The sequence below is a fragment of the Malaclemys terrapin genome, chromosome 8 (assembly GCF_027887155.1).
Source record: "Malaclemys terrapin pileata isolate rMalTer1 chromosome 8, rMalTer1.hap1, whole genome shotgun sequence".
NCBI lineage: Eukaryota > Metazoa > Chordata > Testudines > Emydidae > Malaclemys > Malaclemys terrapin.
The window spans coordinates 96,126,496-96,141,900 of NC_071512.1; the positions used below are offsets into that span (position 1 = coordinate 96,126,496).

The 15,405-nt window shown below is 41.3% G+C and overlaps 1 protein-coding gene across 2 annotated transcripts in view; it reads left to right on the top strand.

Moving 5' to 3' along the window:
* The window catches only part of DAB1 (DAB adaptor protein 1), a 701,405-nt gene that overhangs the window by 328,786 nt on the left and 357,214 nt on the right, over positions 1-15,405 (top strand). For both annotated transcript variants that reach the window (XM_054038504.1, XM_054038506.1), the window contains exon 2: positions 5,271-5,342. The gene's annotated coding sequence lies outside the window, so the exon portion shown is untranslated. The remainder of the gene's footprint in view (positions 1-5,270; positions 5,343-15,405) is intronic.

The following is a 15,405-nucleotide window of genomic DNA, read 5'->3' on the forward strand; positions in this document are numbered from 1 at the left end:
GGGTACTGCTGGGGCAGCACCCCAAGGTAAAGGGCACCGGGGTCCGGGAGGGACATGGGGCCAGTGGCAGGTGAGACACTGGCCTGCAGAGGGCTCTCTGGGCTGGACAAAAGCTAATTCCCAGGATAACCAGCAGGAGGCGCCGCACCGGTGAATCTTGCTTCGCTATGGTGTCCTTCAAGAATTCCTTCTGTCCTCGCTATTAGGGTTCTGTGTTCCAAGAATGATTGTACCCTTAGTTTCAGATTAATATTAACAATCTTTTCCCAGAAGCTCAGAAGGGAAGTTGTTATAAATCTTTTTATATACACTATTCATCACTTCTTTTAAAATCATAATAATAGTTGGCATTATTCTAGTCAAGGATCTCAAAACACTTTATAAACCTTAATTAATCTAGCCTTAGGCATCACTGTGAGCAAAGCATTATTATCCCCAGTTTACACATGGGGTAAACTAGGCAGAGAGTAGTCTAATCAGTTGCCCATGGTCACACAGCAAATCATTGGCAGAGCTCGGAATCAAGGCCAGATCATCTGACTCGCTTAACCACTAGACCTTGCTTCCGCTCCCTATCTGTTGTTCTTTCTTTGTCCTAAACAAAAATGTAAAACAAAGATGACAAAATATATTTTATCTTTTTGTTTACCAGCCTGGCTTTTGCAGCTGAGTGTGGTCCCTATAAAATTGATTTAAGGCACCTACCTACCTCTGAATTGATTGCAGGCTGCCTTCTAGCTTTCTTCTGTTTGCCACCTACTGTCCCTACTATCCAGCTAAATCAGACAGAAGCCACTAGGTGTCCCTTTCTGAGCCGGAGGCTAAAACCCCGAGTCTCCATAATTAGTGAGGGAAAGCTTTTAAGGAATTGAAGTGTTGCATTGTTATGATTTGTGGAACAAAAGCCGAGTAAGAATTGTAACATTTAGGTTGGGGCTTCCACTTTATTTCTCTCTAATGCAGTGTAAGTTGCTGTATAGCAATCTTCTAAATGTAATGATTAAGACTATATCTAGGAAATACTATACAAAGCAACATTTTTTCAGCCCAAAATAATATGTAGGGCAGGTTTTAAGTGAAGATAGAGTAATGACTACTGTACAATAATTTTGATGATACATTTCCCTAGAGGATAAAGAGGAAGAACAGAAGCAGTCTGTATTTAATCATGCAAGATAAGCGAATGCAGATGTTCAAATATTTGTAGAGGTACAATGTCTCTAATGATTGTAAGGTATTCATTCCACGGAGGCAAGATCCCAAAGACCTCTGCTCTGTTGATCAATACTTGAAATGTATATTGATTTCCAATTTAATAGTGTTAACTTCTTAGCTGTTAAAAAGAGCTCTTGGTATCAATTTTCACCTTGCCTAATTTTCATTATACGTTGAACACTATTATGATAAAGCAAACCAGGGTCTCATCTGGTGTGATGATTAGCTCTAGTGACTTCAGATTTGTAATGTTCAAAGATTTACTTTTCTTATGCAAGTATTATCCTAGCATGAAATGTCTGTTTAAGGCAATGACCTGAGAAATGCCTTTATTCCAGCCTGACATACATTTTCCCTAGTGTTTCTTAATTTTATTTATGTATCCCATTTCCCAGATGAAATAATAAACTAATTAATAGTGTAATTTATTACATATATGTTATTTTCTTGTAACAGTTCATGCCAGATGAACCTGATGTCAGCAGATCAGATTGCTGAATGGCTGACCTTTATTTAAGCAATAAGACACACATGACAAGCAGTGCATTCCTGTGTGATAATGCCTCCAGTAATGTTTGGAGGCACAAGGTCAAAAGGCTCAGCAACTTTTAACTACCTGAAAAGTGCAGTGTAATCCCTTGAAAATGGGATGTCTGGAGTGGCTTATTGCAATTTCAGAGAGAGAATTATTTCTTTTTAAAGGTAAATACAGCCATTACTTTTTTTGTAATTGACCCGGGTATGACATCACTGACTGGCAGTCAGAGAACATCTCTGTCCAGGGTTCTCAAAGCTCTTAATTTCAAGTACAGGTCTGGCAAGCAAAGTGACTTTGTTTTAAAATGACGTCTTGTCCCCTTTGTGTATTCAGTCACATCTGCTTGCTTTAGCAAAGAAAATAAGGTTTATACTTAAGAATACACACATCTGTAGGATTGAGCTACATTCTAGTGTGGCTTTTGTTTTAGCAACAGAAATGTTAAGTAAATTCTGATTGTAGAATCTTCGTATTACTGGTGGTGGTATGAAAGCCAGAAGGACTACAGCTTGTCTTTTAGATCCCAGGTTGAGCCTGCAGAACTAGAAGTTGGTGGGGAGAAGGGCAACATTATAAATGGAGCATATGTAATATAGATTCCTTGAGAGACAATAAACATTGGACCTCATCACAATATCATTCTTAGAATCACTTTGAAAAACAAAATGGTTGGAATTTGATTCCCTCTGTCCTTACCATCCACTGCTTCTTTTCTGTGTGGCTGCTCTCACTCCCTAAAGGTTGTGTTTTTAAGAAATAATTTCAGCTTGCACTTAAAGGACCAGAACCTTCTCTTTGATTCTTATAGCTTCCATTGAAATAATGTGGAGGTGAAAGGCCAGATGTGGAGATGAACATGGGAGAGGATAAAGGAACATAGGACCCCAAAGCAGCAGGAAACTTCTCTGTAAAAGAGGTTGGGGTTCCACAGCTTTTGAGGGAGTTCTGTCAGGTCTGGGGGGAGATAGATCCCTGGAGCTGTTACTCTTGTGACCGGCTCTCCTATCAATACATTTCAGATAGCCAGAAAGCAGTTTATGCCACACTGAGCATTATTTACTGTCCCACCACACATTCTGCCCCCTTCAAAGGGTGTGGGAGGTGCGGGTGTGGGAGGGGACCAAAGACCACTTGCTGGTGAGAAGGGTGAGGGCCCTCCATGGGGAGACACCATTTCCCTGATCTGTATTATAGACCTTGGGGCTCCACAGGAACTGATGTCTGTATGCCCTTGCTTCTTTGTGCAGCCTCCAGTTCCTCCTCGCAGGGGGAGGAATCAGTCTGCCCCTCATCTGTGTTCTGCTCGTGGCATGTGTACAGCAGTCTTTCCCCACCTGTGGGATGGCGCACGAAGCCCTGGATCTGCCCTTAACATTGATTTATATTGCTATTGCCTGGTTAGGATTTATTGTAAAATAGAAGTTTATGCCCAAGTAAAAGTGGCTTAAATGTTATTTAAATTCATAGCCAAGAAGTCAGAAACAGAAGAGAGAGGTAAACAAGAACGTTAGTATCCAGTCAGTGCAGCCAAGACTTCAAAATCAATACTTAGCCAGCAAACTCTTTCAGCCTAGCATAGAATTTTCCTTTTTATTGGCAAACATAATTCCGCTACAGCGAAAACCTGCTAATTTACAGTTGATGAAATAAATGCATGAAGGTTGCAGCTTCACCAGCCTGAGTCTATCAGGAGGACCAAGACAGGAAGAAGTATGGCATTTAGCACTGTCGCATTAAACTGAACATGGACAGAGGCTGATCTAACAAATTCACAATTTAGCCACTGCAGCTGGCGCGATGCTGCACTAAAAGGCTTTGATGCAGCGATAGGAGCAAAACTGAACTTTGGTTGGCACAGCTTACTCCAGTTTCCCCAAGCGACATAAATTACACCGGCAAAATTGCACCTACCTTCGGTGCTTTTGCTGACAAAGCTTTGTCAGTAAAAATCCAACTCCTAGCTGACATAGCTATGCAGGCAGAAGCCTCAAGTATAGACACAGCCTAGGTGATGTTATGGCTGTGCATTTCAAAGGAGCCTAATTAGCTCCCCAACTCTCACTGAAATTCAATGAAAACTCCCAGCATGCAACAGTATTTGCGATATTCCCTGTACCTAGGTCTGTTCTTCACACCGTTTTGGTACCAGCATAACTCTGTCAGGGTGATTTTTTTTTTTTTTTTTTTTTTTTTTTTTATCATGAGGTAGTTATATGAGTACAGCACCTAGTGTGGACACAGTTATACTGTTCTAAAAGTGCCTTATCCTGGTATATCTTATTCCCCTTCCCGTAAGACTAAGCGGTAACAATATAAACACATGTATAACTCCATCCCCACTCGGTTGATTGTATTGCTTTAATGTCACTGCTATAATTAAAGCAGTGCAACTTTTCTAAGTAGACCAGGCCTTAGTTACCTGCCATCTTGCTCTGGCGAAAGGTTCTGCATAGCCTGGGTCAGTGCTTCTCTAAGCAATGAGCTCTCTGAACCAGAACAAAGAACACCAGTTCTCTGAATCAGTGATGGGAGCATTTGCTCTTGCAGCCTTTTGTTGCTCCTATTCTCCAAGCACTTATGACCAGTGGAGGGGGCAGAGGAGACAGTGGAACAGTTTTGGGGAGGGAGAAGAGAGAGACAGAGCTCAGATAGGCCCTGTCTGCAGCTCCTTATGCTCATTTCACTGGCCTTCCAACCAGCTCTTTCTCCCTTGGCAGAGGACCGAAGGCAAAGCCTGTGGTGGGCCTGCTGAAATATAGGGAATCCCTAGGGCATGGTTTTTCAGTGTGGAGAACCCAAACAAAGGTCAGGGGATCGCATCCACAAAGCCCTTACTATGTTGCTAAATGGAAGAGGAGTCCGGGTTAGAGGGAAGGAGGGTTTGGAGGGGCAAAGGGAGGAGTCCTGGTATGGAACAATGTTGAGAACCACTGGCCTAGGGAATACTGTGAATACTGTTGTTTAGTTACAGAAGGAAAGGGGGGGGGGGAAATAAGGGCAAACACTGTATTAAGGGCAAATTCTAGCCAAATATTTTTGCACTCTTAAATAAGGTATAGTTATTTATACACTGTATTTCTTAAGAATATTGCAATTGCAGTATTCTTATCTTAGGTATATGGTAACATTGATATGTCTTGTGGCACCTTTAAGACTAACAGAAGTATTGGGAGCATAAGCTTTTCGTGGGTAAGAACCTCACTTCTTCAGATGCACTTACTTGCATCTGAAGAAGTGAGGTTCTTACCCACGAAAGCTTATGCTCCCAATATTTCTGTTAGCCTTAAAGGTGTCACAGGACCCTCTGTTGCTTTTTACAGATTCAGACTAACACTGCTACCCCTCTGATAATTGATATGCCTATAGAACTTGATTAGCCTCCTGCAACCTCCTATGTGATAGTTGACCCTAAATCTTGATTTTGTACTAGGGTATGTGTATGACTTCAAGTTCATCAGAATTCTGGATTAGTAAATGTCATTTTCTAATTGGTGTTCATTTGTTTTGTTTTAAACAGTGAGCAAGACATGGTGGCTGTGAGTGGGATCTAGTCTTCATGGTTGGAAGGAATTTTTCATACAGGACGGAGGTAATTCTATTTAAAACAAATAACTTTGTAAACTTGTTGCTGATGGTAAAAATCATTTTTGGGGTGTTCACTGAGGATAACAGGACTGCTAATGTCAGCAGATGTTCTCAAGGGTTTTAGCTTTGGGTTTTTTTAATGAGCATTTGCTGACCATATATATCCTGTGAATATTCTCTGTAATAGCATGTTGCATTTTGAGTGCCCTTTGTAATTGCTGCTGAAAAGAAAGAAATCAGTGTATCTATTTTTCTGTAGTCTAATCTATTTTCCTCCAGACTTGTTATTACATCCTATGATACTCTTTGGTAGGTACATTTGATATCACCGGTCTCAATAACGTAGATGTCTCATACACTGCTGCATTGTTGCCTAGATCCTCAACTGAACACATCCTGTGAAAGAGTATAAACAGCCCTGATTTAAGATGAAAAAAATAAATTGGAAAACAAGAGAGAAATGATACTGCATAGCGCATATGGTATAATAAATAATTGCTGTTTGATAAAGGAGAATATCCTAGCAATTCTCAGTTCTCTACCTTGTATGTCTGGATATGCTATTTTAAAAGGCACAATCAAATCTATTTATTCAGCTGACATATGAAAGCTATTCACGTCAGTTTGCGTCTCTTATTTATAGCATATAGCTGGGTGAATAATGTGCTAGTCTCCGTTCTTCCAAAACAGTTTTAATTAGCAACATTGGCTATTAGGAAAGCTACAAGTCTTTCATTCTGTCATATATATCCACTTTAGAGCTCTCATTCACCATCACATGAAACTCCTCTCTTCTCTGGCCACACAAGCAGAGAAAAAGAATCTTTGCTTTCATGGGCTGTTTTATGGGTTGATCATTTGCAGCTCATGTGGTGCTGAAAGCAAATGGAAGATGATGCTGTTCACTGTTGTGTCTTTGGGAGAATGGAAGAATCCCCACGGCTTAAGCGTGTTACTGCACAACACTTCACAAATGTCATAAGAACTTTAGTGACTTTTAAATTACAAGGAACAAGGTAAAAGCTAGTAGAAATTACAAGTGGATGGAGGTGGTCCCTTCAATTGCCAATGGGAGAGGAGATAGTTGGCTCAACCAGAAATGGTGCAGAGGTGTCCACAAAATAATCCCCTCAGACATAGCATGGACTATGCAAAAGTTTGAGAGCCCCTGGCTGAGCAGAAACACATTTAGGATTTTCAGTTTTGTTCTCAACCGCCCTGTTTTGAAACTACGTTTGTTTCCTTTTCTGAGCACATTGTTTAAGAAAATGTTCAAATTGTGAACATATGTAGTACTTGTCTTTGATCCAAATAAACAGCAGTTGGTAAGCTGTCTCTGGATATTACAGGAGCACAAGGTGCTTCTTTACTGCAGGCTAAATAATTAAATGATTATTTAATTTATTTATTTCATGATTAAAAAGTGAAGGGGCTCTCAGTGGGTTTCTGTTACAGAAACCCATTTGGACTGTTTGAAAGTTGGCCGTGTTTAAAATTTTATCAGGATTTAACTTGGTGGTCAAATAATAGGATTTCCTTTAGAAATTATTGTTTTTCCAAACATATTTGGAAACCTTTTGGCTGTGGAGTTGGTGGGGGAATGGCTTCCTTTGAAAGCATTTGAAAATCAAATTATGCACTTAGTCCCTGGCATGCACTAAATTCAAAGATTCATAGATTGAGGTCAGAAGGGACCATTGTGATAATCTAGACTGACTTCCTGTATAGCACAGGCCGTAGAATTTCCCTGGATTACTTCCTGTTCGAGCTACAGCAGCTCTTTTAGAAAAAACATCCAATCTTGATTCAAAAATTGCCAATGATGGAGAATCCATCACAACCCTTGGTGCTTTGTTCCAATGGTTAATTACCCTTGCTGTTAAAAACGAAGCCTTAGTTCCACTCTGAAGTTGGTCTAGCTATGACTTCCAACCACCTGATCTTGTTATACCTTTCTCTGATTGCTTGAGAAGCCTTCTGCTATCAGATTTCTGTTCCCCATGTATGCACTTACAGACTGTGACTGAGATAGTCACGTTATGGCTAGAAGCTACCAATTGTGAATCAGCTAGGTTGGCCAAATCATGCCCGCACGCAGAGGAGGGCAAGTCAGTAGGGGTTCCCATTCAGTTTGTTGACAGGTCTCGACCTAGAAGACCTGGAGAAGAACCAGCCGCATACTCTAGCCAGCAGGAGCAGCCAAAGCTGGGACCTTCTGACATTCTACGGTTTTGACTGGACTTTCTTTGCTCTGTGCTGATTGGCTGTTTGCTCCATCCCTCTTTCTCCCACCCCATCGCTTCATCTCCACTTCCTTCCATGTCTGCCCCCTTCCCCTACCCTAACCCCCTTACCTTCTTCCCTTCAGTGTACCATCTCCCTTCAATTTTCTTTCCTCTGAACCAAACCCACCAAATAAAGGAATTGCTGCCATCATATTGTTCCCTCTGCCTGTGTCTTCTACCCCTCCCCGCATCCCATCTTTGTTTATTTTGTCTGTAAGGTCTCCAAGGCAGGGACTGTGGAGCACAATGGGGCCCCATTCTTGGTGGGTCCTTAGGTACCACTGTAATAAACATCAGCATAGTCCAGGCCCAAAGCCAGCTCTTCAATATTACTGACCGTCTTTGCAACAGGATCTGTGGGGCTTTGTTTGAAGGGGTCTGTATTTGACTTGATGCCACACTGGTTCTTTATCAACAGAAGGTACTCACATACTGTGATGACGGCCCCCCCAGCACAAACCATTGTGCCTTACAGCCCTTGCCTTCAGTGGAGGATACGTGAAGGATAGAAAGGGTGGTCATATGTTTAAAGCATAGGAAAATGTCTCAGGACACTTCAGTTCAGGTCCTAGCTCCACTAGTGACCTGCTGCATGAATTTGTGCAGATCACCTCACCTCTCGGTGCCTCAGTTTCCTCATCTGTAAAATGAAGATAATGAAACTTCCCTCCTCTGTGAAAGGCTTTAAGATCGATGGATGAAAGTGCCTGAAATGAGCTGAAGGAAGAAGGGCTGCAACAGGCAGAAATCCAGCTAGTGCTGCTGAATTCTTCTTGGGGGCCCTAGAAAAGTGCCTGCTGCAATGGTATATTCTCCTGTCCATAACTGATGAGCTCTACTGGCTGGTATGGGGAGAGAGGCGTGAGACCGTGGCCCCACCCTCCCCCACTCCTTCTGGGGTTCTAGAACATCTGGTGGTGCTAGCATGTGGCAGTAGGTTCACTCCCAAGTGATATTGTGACTTGCTGCTGTGCAAGCTTCTCTTCTCCCACATCCCTCTTGTGCACCTGTGCACGGCCAATCAGGTTTGGACATTTTGATTTTTAAAAACTCTCTAACTCAGTTGGTCTTGTTCTGGGCTTGTAGCAGGTATCGCTGGCTGAGATTCCATGGCCTCTGTTACATAGGTCAGACTACATGATCATAATGGTCTCTAAATGTATTAAGCCAATATCTGTCCTTAAGGAGATCTAGCGTTATTCGTTTGTATGACAGAAGGGGATATAAACTTAAATATTAAGGCAATATGTTCCTGTATTTGTGCCTAGAGCATTCAGAGGAGATAATGAAATACCCAGAATAAGATGGAACAAATAAAAGGGCATCTCAAATTGGCATGAGGAACTGTGGGATATGGATCGTTATTGCTGCTTGGCACAGAGTATTTTAATTGGTGTAAAGTCCCTTGTTTCTAAGTGAGGGAGCAAACGAAGGATGGGAATGATCTGAAGAGCTGAGGTTTCATTTCAAGGCAGCTGATGGAGTCCTACTGGGCAGATTATCTTTTTTTAGCTTTAAAATAAAATCCCACTATATCTGAGGTTTCCCAGGTAGCAGAGCATGAAAGAGGAAGCTGAGAGCTAATAGGTGTGGAAGAGGGAAGCTGGGAAAGAACTGGAGTAGAACATGGAAGCTGAGAGTGGTTTTCAGAATGACAGAAAGAAGCCTAATGAGGACTGCAGTTGCACGTAGCATAGAAGAAGCGAGGAGAGAGGATTATAGCCACAAGAGTGGCCTAGACTGCGTGAGTAACTTAGACGGCAGATCAGAGCATCTGAGGAAACCGAATACTCCGATTTTTAGTGCTGTTGTACCATTTTAGATTTAGCTTGCAAAGTCCTGCTGACTTGAAAACAAATGTATGTGCTCAGTAGAGTATCCCTTGGGCCTGAAAGAATCCAAGTCGTATGAGGATCCAAGAAGCCACCAGAATTTTTGAGTGAAAGTTCACAGTCTGCTGCTAGAAGTCACAGCTGGTGATTGCTTTGCAGAGTCTCCCAGACCTGCAGGTTTACTGCAGTCTCTAAGAGTTCTGCCTTATGGTCCCTGTTGAGTTCCAGCTATGTCAGCAGAAACAGCCTGTGCCCATCTAGCACTTCCCAATGTTGCATACAGAGCCCGTTCAGAACTCTCTGGTAACCGTAAGGATAGAACTCAGATCTGTCTGCTTTAAAAGCACAAGTTCCTATTATTTGTACTAAAGAAGACTCTCCTGTACTTGATAGCACTACAGAGCCTGTGACACACAAGTGAGCAGTTCTGATTATACCCAGCAGAGGCAGCGCTCCACACTCACATTAACTTGTTATAAGTGTTAAGGGCTCATTTTTGCTAGCAAGGGGCTGACATAATTTCCTGGCAATTGTAGATAGGGGTGAACTACATCAAATTCTCATGGAGCAGCAAAATACATCTAGGAGTCACCCTTGGAAGGCAGATTGCTTCCCAGAGGTTCCTATTTGGAGTCTTCCCCTAGGACCATACAGGAATTTGGAGGTCACAGACTGCTGTACCGTCTCTCTGGAGCTGTAAATGATGGAAGCAGTGGCAGAGGACCTCTAGAGGTCATGTATATAGATGGCATGAAGAGATATAGGTACCTTTCCCTCAGGTGTGCTCTAGGCAAGTGTTTTAATAAATGAGACCAAACTTAGCTTGGGGAATTTTACATCGTAGTAGCCTCCTGTGTGGTTCTTCCTTTTTAAGAGCTCTCCATTAGCCTTGATTTCAATTATAGCAATAATGCTAAGGCTCTGGGTTAACCCCACAGAATAAAGGGAGTTTACAGAGTAAGATGCAATGGTCAAAAGAGGCTCAAAAGTGGTTAATGATTTTACATGCCCTGAGGGCTATAATACCTTAGCACAGTGGCAATGAGCTAAGCAAGCAGTAAATAATGTCCTAAAGCCCCCCCATTGGGAATGCGTTCCTCTAATTTTGTATGATGTTTTGTGTTTAACTCCTACCGTTAATTATATGTTAATGCAGTTTTCTGTATTTAAAAACGTCTCTTACCTGCGTACTGTAGCACTCTGTTTCCCACTGAAGGTAATGCTGGTAGATGTCTGACAAATTAGTTTCAAGGCAGTGAAGTCTATCGTTTCCTACTGTGAGACTCTACTGTTCACCCCATTTAACTTCTTCAAACAATAAAATGAAACCTACTCTGAGTCTTGTTTTCAAATTTGTATCAAGTCTTGGAATGTACGGCCTTGAATTGCTTGCTAAAGGAGAGCATGTCTGGAATAAAACTAGATAGTTTGATTCACAGAGGAGCATTGTACCACTGATGTGGGAATGTCACAGAATTTCTTTTTCTTCTTTTTTTTATTAATGCACCAAAACAGAGAGGATCTTAAGATCCTTAACCCCTTCTTCCCTGTTCACTGCTGACTCTCAACTTTGCTTGTAGATGTGGATATGGGGGGAAAATGGAGTTTTGCCAGCTTTCAGATTTTTCCTGTATAAAGTTGTGTTGCTGGTGAATTATTTGGAGTCAGACTCTGCCACTCTTACTGATGCTAAGTAGTACTGTACTCCACAAGTGGTCCCATTGGTATCTCTGAGACCAAATGCCTGCTGAGGCTTCTCTTAGGGTTGTGAAACAAATACACCATCCCTTGCTTAGGGCTGTGCCTAAAGTGGAAATCTACCACAAAAGTTGGGTTTTTCTCTAAGGAGTTCATCCTAAGATCAAAGATATTACTGGCAACTTATGGGCTAGCAACTTGATTCTGCCGTGGCTAGAATTCTGTCAAACCCAGAAATCCAGATATGGATGATCTAATGACAATGGGAAAGCATATGACTTATTGCAGTTAATTTACTACTTTATGCAGTGCCACAGAAGAGCTTAGTGCTTTGCTGAACAAATAAGTGAGGTTTTAACTGAGGTATTCCTCCTGTCCTGAGGAATTAACAACTTAATTGGGACATAACACAGAAATAGAGGACTTTAATATGTTTTTATATAGTCAAATAGGAATTGCCAGACTGGATCAGATCTGTGGTCCATCTAGTCCAGTATCCTGTCTCTGATGGTGGCCAGCACCAGGTGCTTCAAAATAGGTTGCAGGAAACTCTGTAGTGGACAGTGGTGGAATAACCTTCCAATAGAGGAAATTTATTTCTAACCCTTGTCTGTTACTGGTTGTTTATCTCCTGTAGCATGAGAGTTAAGATTTTTTTTTAAAGAGATATAATCAAAGTAACTGTGGATGTTCTCATTGTCCAACATAGATGCCTATCCTTTACTGAATTCTACTAAATTCTTGAGTCATATCAAATGTCAGCGAGTTCCACAGGTTAATGTTGTGAGGTTGTTTTGTTTTATTCTGATAAAAAGCATTTCCTATTATCAGTTTTAAATGTGTTGCCTTTAAATCTCATTGTCTTTCTCCAGTTTTTGTATGGAAGGAGGGTAGATTGGAGAACTCAATTTACTTTCTCTAGACCATTCATTTTCGTGTATACCTTGGTCCTGTCCCCTCTTATTTGTCTCCTCTCTAAACTAAACAGTCTATTCACGTCTGTCCCCACATATCTTTCTTTGCCTGTAATAATTTTGGTTGCTCATCCCTGAACCCCTTTTATTTCGGGTATATTTTTTTCAGAGAGGGTGACAAGAACTGAGCCAAGCATTCTGGGTGAGGTGGACTTCTATAATGGCATTGTACAACTTTTCACTGTTGTTTTCTATCCCATTCTTTGTACAGCTTCACTTTTGTTTGCCTTTTTTTACCACTGTTGTACAGTGAGTGGAGGTTTTCACTGAGCTTGTATTTCTCACAGAAATGCTGCCTGTGAAAAGAATAGCTAGGTTATTACTACCCTAACCTTTTTGCAGCTAGAAAGGAGGACATCTGGAGTGAATAACTGTGGCCATTGAAGAGCCCTGTGTTTGTGCAACATTTGTGTTAACATTTTTTCATGCTGCTAGGGACCTGCTTGCTCCCAAGACCTCTTCAACTTCAGAATTTTCAGAAACGGCTATCAAGAAATCCCACTACTTGTATTTCCATCCATTTTTCAGCCTGGAAAGCTTTTCATTACATATCGCAGAAGTTCTCAAACTAGTTGTGTCTATTACACATCAGTGGTCCATGCTTCCAAATGAAGCATTCTGAGAACCACACAGAGGAGGACTGGATGAACAGATGGTTCAAGAAGATGGCTTTCCCTTAGAAAGAGGTCCAGAGAATGAAGAAATTATAGACCTACTTCTCTCCCATATAGGTCTAGATTTCCAGCTTTTACCAGTGGGTGGAATTAAGGATGTGGACATAGGTGCTGGGACAAGGGGTGCTGCTGCACCCCCTGGCTTGAAGTAGTAACAACACCACAAATACTGTACACTGTTTCCACCTTCAGCACCTGCACCGCTGGATGTGGACACTGAGGCGCCACACACATCACAAATAATTTCATATTACCAATTAAATGGGCGAGTTCACTGGGACAGAGGGAATAGAAGAACTGTTATACAGTTTCCAGATGAATAGTTTTTGAGGGACATGAACTGGATAGCTGAATTCAATTCACAATCAATTCATCATTTGGGAATCAACAGGAGAAAGCAGATATATTTTAGAGAAGAGGCCAAACCTTGAAGTCTGAGTCTGGATTTTGGACACTCAAAGCTCAGGGGAATTTGGTCTGAGGGCTTTGGGTCATACCAGGTATTTTATGAAATCAACAAGAAGTGCTGAAGCATGTAAACACAGTCATATGTTAAAAAAATAAAATAAAAACAGCCCAGCATGATTCTTTTGTACTAACCCTCATAAACTGTTTCCCCCCCATCCATCTCTTGTCTTCAAAAGGCATCTGGGGAAATGTAACTATTTCATTCATTTTTTATTTTCTTCCCACACATTGTAGCTTCAATAGTAAGGAAATGTAATTGTCTGTCTGTTTCTCACATACTCATTACTGAGCTACACTAGTGGCACATTTTATTTAAGTGAAGTGAGGCTGGAATTTTAAGGGACTGTAGAACTGAGACTGCTGGAATTAGCCAGAAAGATTGTTTAAAGGTATTACAGTGCCAGCACTGAAAATAGTAGGAAGTTATTACAGCACCGTAGCTTTGTCCATTAATTAGCAGCAGAATGCCTGGACCAGCGTCTCCAGAAAGACCCCTTCTCGGCTTTCCTCCATCCAGGGAAAGAATAAACTACTAGGAGAGCCGATCTCTGGGCTTGGGCCAGTGTGGCAATAGGATAACAAACATAAAGGTGAGATTTCCACAAGTTCTCAGCATTGGCCTAGCTCTGCTTTTATTGAATTCAATGGGAGTTTGACCACTGGCTAACACTGAGGTTTTTTTGAATATCCCACTTAAACTCATGATAGTTCTTGAGAATGGAAAGTACTGAATGTGGGTTGTTCTGGTACCTATAGGAAAATATTGCAGGAATATGTGAAAAATTGTTGTCTTTGGTACTGTAGGCGATTGTAAGTGTGTGCGAGTGACAATTACAGCTGTGCGAATTATCGGTTGGTTGGCTTGCTGAATAAACCGAAAACAAAATTGGTTTGATTGACCCAAAACAATTTTATTTTTTCAGCAAAACACAAACAAAAAATGGGTTTGAGTCATACAAAACATTTCATTTTGATTTTGAGCATTTTAATGGTTTATTATTGCATTTTATTTATTATTAAAAGTGAAGGAAATTTGGAAACACTTTTCACAAACCTGGAGGAGGTCCTCTACCACCCAAAAGCCTCATGGTTAGAGTGTGGGAGGCAAGAGTTCAAATCCCCACTCTTCCTGGATCAGAGGAGGCAGGCACTTACTTGTACGTGGGTTTCCCATGATGCAGGCGAGTGCTCAGCTACTGCGCAGTAAGGTATTCTGCAGTGGATCACCCTCAATCTCTCCTTCTGAAGTTGTTCCACTTTGCATAAACAATTACATATTAATTGAAACAGACAAAGTCAGTGAGGATGATTCTGTGGTGGTCAGGGCACTCAGCTGGCAGGGGGGATACCTTGGTTCCAATTCCTGCTCCAATTAATATATTTAATATTCAGATTCTCTCCTCCTCTGGTTTTGTGAATCTGAAACATTTATTTGGCTGAAACAATTTAGCGAATTCATGTTGATTTCCTGAAGTTTGTTGACCTGAAACTGCGTTTGCGTGTGTGTGTGTGTGTGTGTGTGTGTGAATAAACTATTTGTCCAAAAAATTTTTGCCCAGCTCGAGTGACAATGGCCTTTTGACTTGACTTTTAGGTCACTTCCTCGATGAAATTAATGGGAAATCTGGTTTAAAAAAATCAGTGGCTTGATATTGCCCAAAATGTATACAGTCAAAACACAGCAATTGCAGTTATAATGTGGAACAGGTTTCTGAGCAATGCTGGGCTATTCACATGAAACTCAGCCATGTTATAATTGATCTGATCTGCAAGATCTCCTGTGCAAGGTCAAAGAGTGGGAGGAACTTTTTTTTTTTTTTTGCTTTTTATATTTCAAACATGCATCATTCTGCTTAATTCAAAGAAGTAAAAATCTTGCCTTGAGTAGCCCCAAAAGCTATTGTTTTTTATTTTAAAATGTTAATGCCTTCCACAGCTGGATTAGTGATGGTATGTAGCCTTTACCATAGGTGAACAAGCTGAAGGCAGACAGATGTTCCAGTGTTCTTGGCTGGGAATTATGCCTTCCCTGCCCATACGTCATGCTCATACGGTCTTTTATGGAAACACAGGCACACATACCTTTTTACGCTCCATCACACCTGTTGACACTTACCCTGTGTGTCTCAAAAAATA